Source organism: Ictidomys tridecemlineatus, chromosome 12, assembly GCF_052094955.1.
Source record: "Ictidomys tridecemlineatus isolate mIctTri1 chromosome 12, mIctTri1.hap1, whole genome shotgun sequence".
Classification (NCBI taxonomy): Eukaryota; Metazoa; Chordata; class Mammalia; order Rodentia; family Sciuridae; genus Ictidomys; species Ictidomys tridecemlineatus.
The window spans coordinates 109,641,091-109,648,469 of record NC_135488.1 but is presented as its reverse complement, the minus strand read 5'-3'; the positions used below and the strand labels follow the sequence as shown (position 1 = coordinate 109,648,469).

General features: G+C 51.9%; 1 long non-coding RNA gene across 1 annotated transcript; it reads left to right on the top strand.

The window, feature by feature from the left end:
- Window positions 1-1,396: 1,396 nt before the first annotated feature.
- On the top strand, window positions 1,397-6,125 carry LOC144369449 (uncharacterized). The gene is made up of 2 exons (XR_013429228.1): window positions 1,397-2,048; window positions 4,068-6,125. It is a non-coding gene; the product is annotated as an uncharacterized LOC144369449 (long non-coding RNA).
- The last annotated feature ends 1,254 nt before the right edge of the window (window positions 6,126-7,379 follow it).

Genomic DNA, 7,379 nt, shown 5'->3' with positions numbered 1-7,379 from the left:
TAGAGACCCCTGCTTGTCCCTCCCTCCTCAGGGATGTTGGCCAGACTGTGCTGCTGGTGGGGACATTGGCGTCTCCTGGGTGAACTTGCTGAAGTGAGACCCAGACTGGGTTCCCCAGGACTTGCTGGTTCCCCTAGGGGTCGGGGTCTGTAGGCCCTGCGCTCCCCCTGGGAATGAAGAGGAAACTTAGACTCAGGTCCTGCTCTCCAGGGGCCACCGTGGTCTGGGACAGATAAATGGCAGACACTGTGGCTGCCGTCAGGAGCAGGCTGTGGAGACAGAAGCTGGCGTGACTGCCTTCCAGGGCACAGAGCGAGTCTCCTGGGAGGAGCACTCACCAGTTTCCAGAGGAAGCTCGGGCAGGGACTTGGGTTCAGAGAGAGCTGGGACAAGGGCCCCAGGCTCACACAACCATGGTTTGGTTCAAGAAAGAGCAGGTGGCGTGTGTGTGGGGACATGTTTGCAGAGGTATTTGTGGGGCCAGTGAATGAACCCCAGGTCAAAGTGAGAGAGGTGAGATGTACAATATAGGCAACAGGGAGCTAGGGATGGTTTTTTGAGCAGGGAGAGAGAATCAGATATTATCAACGACTCCATTCATTCAGCAAGCGTTTACTGAGCATGGGTTGTGTGCCAGGCATTGTGTTACAGGAACGAAGGAAGGAATGCACATTGATGGTTTAGCTTTTCAATCACACTGAGAGCATCCCTGAGATCCAGGGATGAGCTGATGTGATGACTGGGCCTGTGGCCTCTGCCAGAAAAGTCACTCAGCAGTGAGCAAATCTCACACCAGGACTGCTGCACTGGCTCCAGCCACCGCCCCCTTATCTGTTTTTCTTTTTCCAAAAGGCCTTGAGGACTGTAGTCAATTCCACTACAAAACGGTTACACAATTTCCCCGGGAGGAGGCGAATTTCCACCTTTGGAGATGAATAAGCCCTTTCTTTTCTGGAGAGCTAGCCAGTGGAGGCCCAGGCTGGGTGCTGCAGGAGGGGCGGCGAAGGGAACAGCAGGCCTCGGTCTAATTTGGGGGTAGCTATTTGTTTTTTCATTAAACAAAGTCTGCCTGGCAGGGCTTATGGTCTCAGGAGCCCCCGGAGCCCGATAAAGCAGGTCCAGCGGTGAGTCAGCCTGCAGTGGCGGGTGGCTGAGCACCCCCGGTTCCACGGCTGCCCAAGGCCTCTAGTCTTCTGGGGCTGCGGGTCCTATAAATGGTGCCTTTGAGGAGGCTGCCCTGGTGACAGCAGGGCCCTCTCTGCAGCACCCACTTGGCCACTGGATCCTGAAAGCGGGATTGTCCCTCCCTGAGCCCTGCCCTCCTGCGACATTCCTCCTGCTGACCATTGTCTGCAGAAAGAGGCCATTGTCTGGGGCTGACATATCTGCTGACCGAGCAGAGCTTTGGGGAGGAAGAAATCCACTCGAAATAACAAAAACCCCGGCCCCGCCCGAGGGGAGGGCTCGGAGGGGCCTGTCGAATTTCCTGATTGGGGTGTTCTTCCCCAGAGGAAGTGCCCGCCATTAAGGGAGGGTCTGAGTTTTATCTCTGGGCTGGAATGACACCATTTGTGCCTTTGTGTCAACAGCACTGAGAGGCCTTGTTGAGGGTTATGTGGTCTGTGCTGAGAAGGGCTTGTTTGAAGAGAAAAAAAGAAAAAACCAGAACAATGTTTACCCAGCAGGCAGCTCCTGCCAAGGCAGCCTCCTCGCATCCCCTGCACTGGGATGGACCTGGCAGGCTCGCCCAGGCCTCTGGGTTCTCCCTGGCCTTGGGTGCAGGCTGGGCGGGCAGGCAGCTGGCAGGCACAGGTGTGAGTGCCAGCTCTTAAATGCGGAAATGTGCCTCTGTGGGGGTGAATGGTCAGGCTGGTCCCCAGTCCTCCCCTCCATGTGCCCTGGAGCCCTGGCTTGCTCCCGCGCCTCCACTTTTCAGACCCCCAGCTCAGAACTCAAGATTCGCTGATACCTGGGACAGTGGGAACTTCCAGGTTTGGCCTGACCACAGCATGTATCCATCAAAATTCCTAACGCCACCCGGGATGCAGGTGAGTTTCTGAAGCCTCTTGAATTGGTTTCAAGGATCATGCCTTAGAGACCCCTGTCACTCAAGGGTGGTCCCAGACCATGGATTTGTTCAAAATGCAGAATCCCAGGCCCCATCGGCTCTGTCCAAATCTTCACTTTAACAAGGTTAGCCGGATGGATTGACACATTTAAGTCTATGGAGCACTGGCCCAAATCAGTGTTTCTCAAACACAGTCGCCCATTGGATTCACTTAGAGAGCTTCTGAAAATTCCAAAGAGCAGGTGGCATCTCAGGCCATTATTATTGCCCAGGATCTCTGGGGTGGGGTCAGAACAGAGTTTATTCAAAAATTCCCCAAGGGATTGCAATGTGTCTCTAGGTCTGGGGCTGAGAACTGGGTGTATGCCCTCTTTCTGCAGTCCTTGGGCTGTGTGTCCATCCGTCAGAACATCTTCACTTAGTTCAGCTGAGTAACTGTTCCGGAGCATCACCAATGAGTCAGTTGTTAAGGTCTTAAAATGATACTGGTCCACGTTCCTTGGTTGTCCCACGGTCCTTTGGTCACAATGCCTCTCTGACCCGCAGGACTCCTACTTATCTTACAAACCCTTGTGTAAAAGCTTCTTTCTCTGTAAAACACTCTCAGACTCTCCTGAGAGAATTCTTGAACAAGAATGAACGATGACACATGCTCCTCTTGAAAAACTAAAATTTGATGTGTTCTTGGATAAAATGGCTGTGCCTCTGAACCCTATAGCTCTCTGCTTCTTTCTATTTTCGCATGAGTTGTATTGAGGTATGGAGATCTGTTTACGTGTCACAGGACTGGGAGCTTTGAGGACAGAGACTCTATTTCATGTATCTTTGCATCCCGGAGCCTTGGGCAGAAGCTTGACCTAAGGTGGACGTTGAGTTAGTGTTGGTGACTGACCCGTGGACACATGGCGGGTATCTGAATTAGAATAAGGATGAGTAAAGACACACCTTCTGCCTTTGAAAAATTAAAATGTGAGAAGAGCGTGTAAAATCAGCGGGACGTTGACATGGGTGGGTGTTGTGGTAGAGGTTTTACCCAAGTGCTGTGGGCGTACAGAGCGGGACAGAGCTGCCTGACAGGGCTGTTCTGGACCCCCCAGGGTCAGGGGCTGCCCCACGCCCTGCTCATTGCTGCATCTCCAGCCTACTCCCCAGGACACTTGTCCTCTCTGGCTCTTTCCTTGTCCTATTTAGAGGCAAGCAAATTGCCCAACTGACTGCCATGACCATTTCCAGTCGGACAGGTGACCATTCACCTGTAGAAGACCCTGGAACCCAAGCCTGGAGTGTTCTGGGGCACAGAACGGAGTCTGTTGCGTTAGGCACCTTTGGAGCAGAACAGCTGCCTTGGCTGCTGTGTGCCACAGTGGCCTTGGCTGTGGTCAGCTGGTCACAGCTGGACCCTCGAGGCTGGAGTCCTCCTCTGGTCAGAGGCAGGGCTGGCTGTGTCATCAGAAGGCATGTGCTGGTTCAGGTGAGCTATGGCACTGCCAGGACTCAAAAAGCCAGGCTGAGCTGTCCTGGAGGATGGCAGAGGCTGGTCCAGTAGAGAAATGAAAGAGCAAATGGACCCAGGAGTGGTGGGGCAGTTGCTGGGAGCCGGCAGACATTGGCCGGAGGCCAGAGTTCACAAAGCTTTGAGCCTAGAGACAGCAGGCCGAAGCAGGCAGTGCCAGGGGATCTGGGACAACACCCAGAAGGGGCTGTCTACATGTGACTGAGCCTTAACACCCTCTGGCAGTAAGATAAATCAGAGGGCCCAGGGGTGGCAGGGACCAAGGTCCTGTGCTGGCAGAAGGGAAGGAAATGGGGTCCCACACGGTTACCAGCTGGCAGTCTGGCTGGACCCGTCCCCCCTGCCACAGCCCCGAGGGTCTCCTGGAGCTCAGTGGAGGCTCAATCCCAGCCCCCGGCTGCTCTGCTGCCAGCGGACACTTGGGGGTCCTGGGACACTTGGGAGGACGGTTTCCATTTCCCGGTCTTTTCTCATTTTCCTGCACAGGCCAGAAGTTCATTTTCTGTGTCAATGGAACCCGTTCTACTCTTTATCAGCACATCGCTCTCCTCCCTGGGCACTGCACGCAGGCAGCTCCTGTGTCAGGAAGGGGAGAAGATTTTCTCAAGGGAAAATCACCCCGAAGTCATCAGCTCCCGCGGAACATGATCCCTAAAGGCTGCTTCTGGAACATAGCCTCCAGGGGGAATGACAAGGATCTGAGGACCCAGCTTCTGGGAGAAGGGAGAAAGGATCTTCAGGAAGTGTCCTGAAGGTCCTCATCTTCAGTCCCGTCCTTTCCAATTCCCCCTTTGCCTGGGCCAGTGAGGAGGGCTGGTCAGGGCCGGTGCCAGAAGAGAGAGACCAAAGACCCAGCGAGTTCTTCCCTGGCGCTCAAGGTCCGGTCCAGTAGGCCTGGTTCAGAGAGGGCCAGGGAGATCAAGGACCTTGAACCTGGGCAGAGCAGCGGTGCAGACACCCCGTGTAGACACTGGCCTGTGGTGGCAGTGAGAGCCAGGCCCAGGGACGGGAAGCCTGGTGAAGGGTCCCCTTGCCCAGGTGAGAGGCCCCAGGCATCCTTTCATTGGCCACTGAGACCGAGGTGCCTGCAGCCGTTTGACCCAGTTAAGGAATCGGCCCTCCCTGTGGGCAGCCTGGGCACATGCTTCTCATCGGAATGGCGCATCCTCTTTGCTGCCTCAGTTGGTAGCGACCCCCACTGCCTCCTTTGGGAGGTCTTCTCTGTTCTCTGCCTCTGGACTGGGAAGCTTTCATATTCTTTTATGGCACCCAGAACTTTCTGGTACCACACATACACTCTGGAGTTAGTCAACGGCTGGCTTCTTTTCTAGAACAAAACCTTCATAAGGGCATGGACCCAATCCAACCCGATTCTGGTTTCCCAGCTCCTGTAGCACCACATCAGGCAAAGAGTAGATGTTCAATACATTTTTAAATAAATCAATCAACTTTCAAATAAGTAAACCCGAAAGGTTTGATGGAGGAATTGAAAGCAAAATGGGATGTCTGGAGAAATGGACATGAACGGAAAGGGAAATAGTAAGAGTAGAGAATATTGGAGGAAGATGCCAAAGGCCTGGAATGCCAAGGGGAAGCCGGAACATTCTTCCAAGGACGTGTGCTCAGGACCGACTTGGCGCTCAGAGACTGCCTCCTGCGTGAGTCTTGACATCGGAGGAAGGAGCCTGGTCCAGGCCAACCCAAGCCCCTTCTGCAGGCCACGTGGTTCCATTGCCACTTTTGTCCCCACACTGACTGTTTTGGGCAGACTCAAGCAGGCCCCTATTTCATATTCCACTTGAGTTGAGGACCCAGAGCTGAGTCCCATGGGGACCCAACCTGGACAGAGCATGTCCAGCTACTCTTGATCCTGGAAGACAGAAGTGACAGAGGGAGTCTTTGGGGTCTATTCTCTGTGGACCTCTGGGCCTAAGGTCTGTGGTAACCCAAACACCCTTCCCTGGCCTGTGGGGTGCCCAGTAGACGATGGGGTGGGCTGAGCCCTGTCTCCAGATGGAAACCACACCAGTCCTCCTCCAGTCCTCCCAGTCTCAGTCCCAAAGGGGGAGGGTTTCCCAGGGGCATTCTCACGCCAAGTTACACCGCTGAGGGTAGGTCCCGGACCGCAAATGCCAGTGAGGTACCTCGGGTCCCAGCTGAGATCTGGAATTGCCAAGAGGTGACACAGTAGCTGGGTGTGTTGGGTTGTTGACTTCCACATAGCACAACAGCAGCTGAAGTCCTCACAGTTATGGGAGCAGGAATCAGAAGTCCAGGCACCAGGAGGGTAGGGCTCTTCCAAGGCCTCTGTCCTGATCTCAGACAGCCACCTTCTCCCTGTCTTCCCCTGTGCATGTCTGTCTTTATGAAGTGGCATTCGTCTCTCCAAGGCGTGTTGTTTGGTGTGATGCTTATTAAGGTGATACAAGTGATACTGTGTCAAGTGGGTGGGGAAGAGGCTCGGTGGTAGAGTGTTTGCCTGGCATGCACCAGGCACAGGATCGAGCCCTAGAACCACAAGCAAAAACAAAACTGTGTTCTTGACTCCTCCATGTTTTACTTTGTTCCACCATTTTACTCTTAAAAAAAAAAAAAAAAAAAAAAAACTGAGCTATGTGCTCATCGAGTATGTTGCTTCTAAGTGCTGCAAGAACATTCCCATCACAGGTCACTGAATTTCCCTTGTCCATTTCCTTATCCTGGAGATGGTCACTGAGTGTGGCATCCTTGTGTTTCCCGCTTATCTTTCCTGCTTAGCATATTGAAGCCCTTGTTCCCTGGACCCATGGCCAATAGGATGTCTATCTCTACCCTGAAGCTGGTTATCAGATTTGTCTTCTCTGCAGATCCTAATGTAGTGTGCAGGGTCTCAAGCAGGGCTGCCCTGTCTGTTTGGTGAATGAGTCCATTTCCCTGGGAAGGGCTCTGCAAGCCTTCTCGTCTGTCGTACAGTCTAGCAGAGCACTTGGTATATCCTGGTTGTCCCCAAACAGCCCCCACCCCAGCAGCACCTCTGTTCCATGAGCACTTTCCTTTCCTGGAAAATTATTTTCCTCTACTGCCTCTTATTTGTAACTTGATGACTTTCAGATGGGCTGATTCCTTTTCATTTCACAAACTCAGGGAGTGTGATTGCTAATTTTATATATCAGATTGACTAGGTATGATGCCCAATTGTTTGGTCAAAAACGAGTTTAGATGCCATTGTGAAAGTATTTTTTTTTTTAGGTGAAATTAATATTGAAGAAGTCAGTTGCCAGGTACAGTGGCACACACCTGTAATCCCAGTGGCTTGGGAGACTAAGGTAGGAGGATTGAGAGTTCAAAGCCAGCCTTAGCAAAAGTGAGGAGCTAAGCAACTAAGTGAGACCCTATCTCTAAATAAAATACAAAATACGGCTGGGATGTGACTCAAGTTAGTGCCCCTGAGTTCAATCTCCAATAACAAATATATATATATATAATCAGTTGACTTTGAGTAAAGCATTAAGAGAAAAGTCTGAGGTTCCTTGAAAGAGAAGGAATTCTGCCTCAAAACCACCTTTGGACTTAAGACTATAATATCCACTGTTGCCTGGGGCTCTAACCTGCCATCCTGTCCTGCAAAATTAGAATTTAGCAATGTCCATTAGCATGTGAGTCAAATCTTTAGATGAAATCCTATCTATCTATCTATCTATCTATCTATCTATCTATCTATCTATCTATCTACCTACCTACCTAACTATAATTTATCTATATCTATCTTTCTATCTATAATTTAATCTATGTTCATATCTATCCATCCATCCATCCATC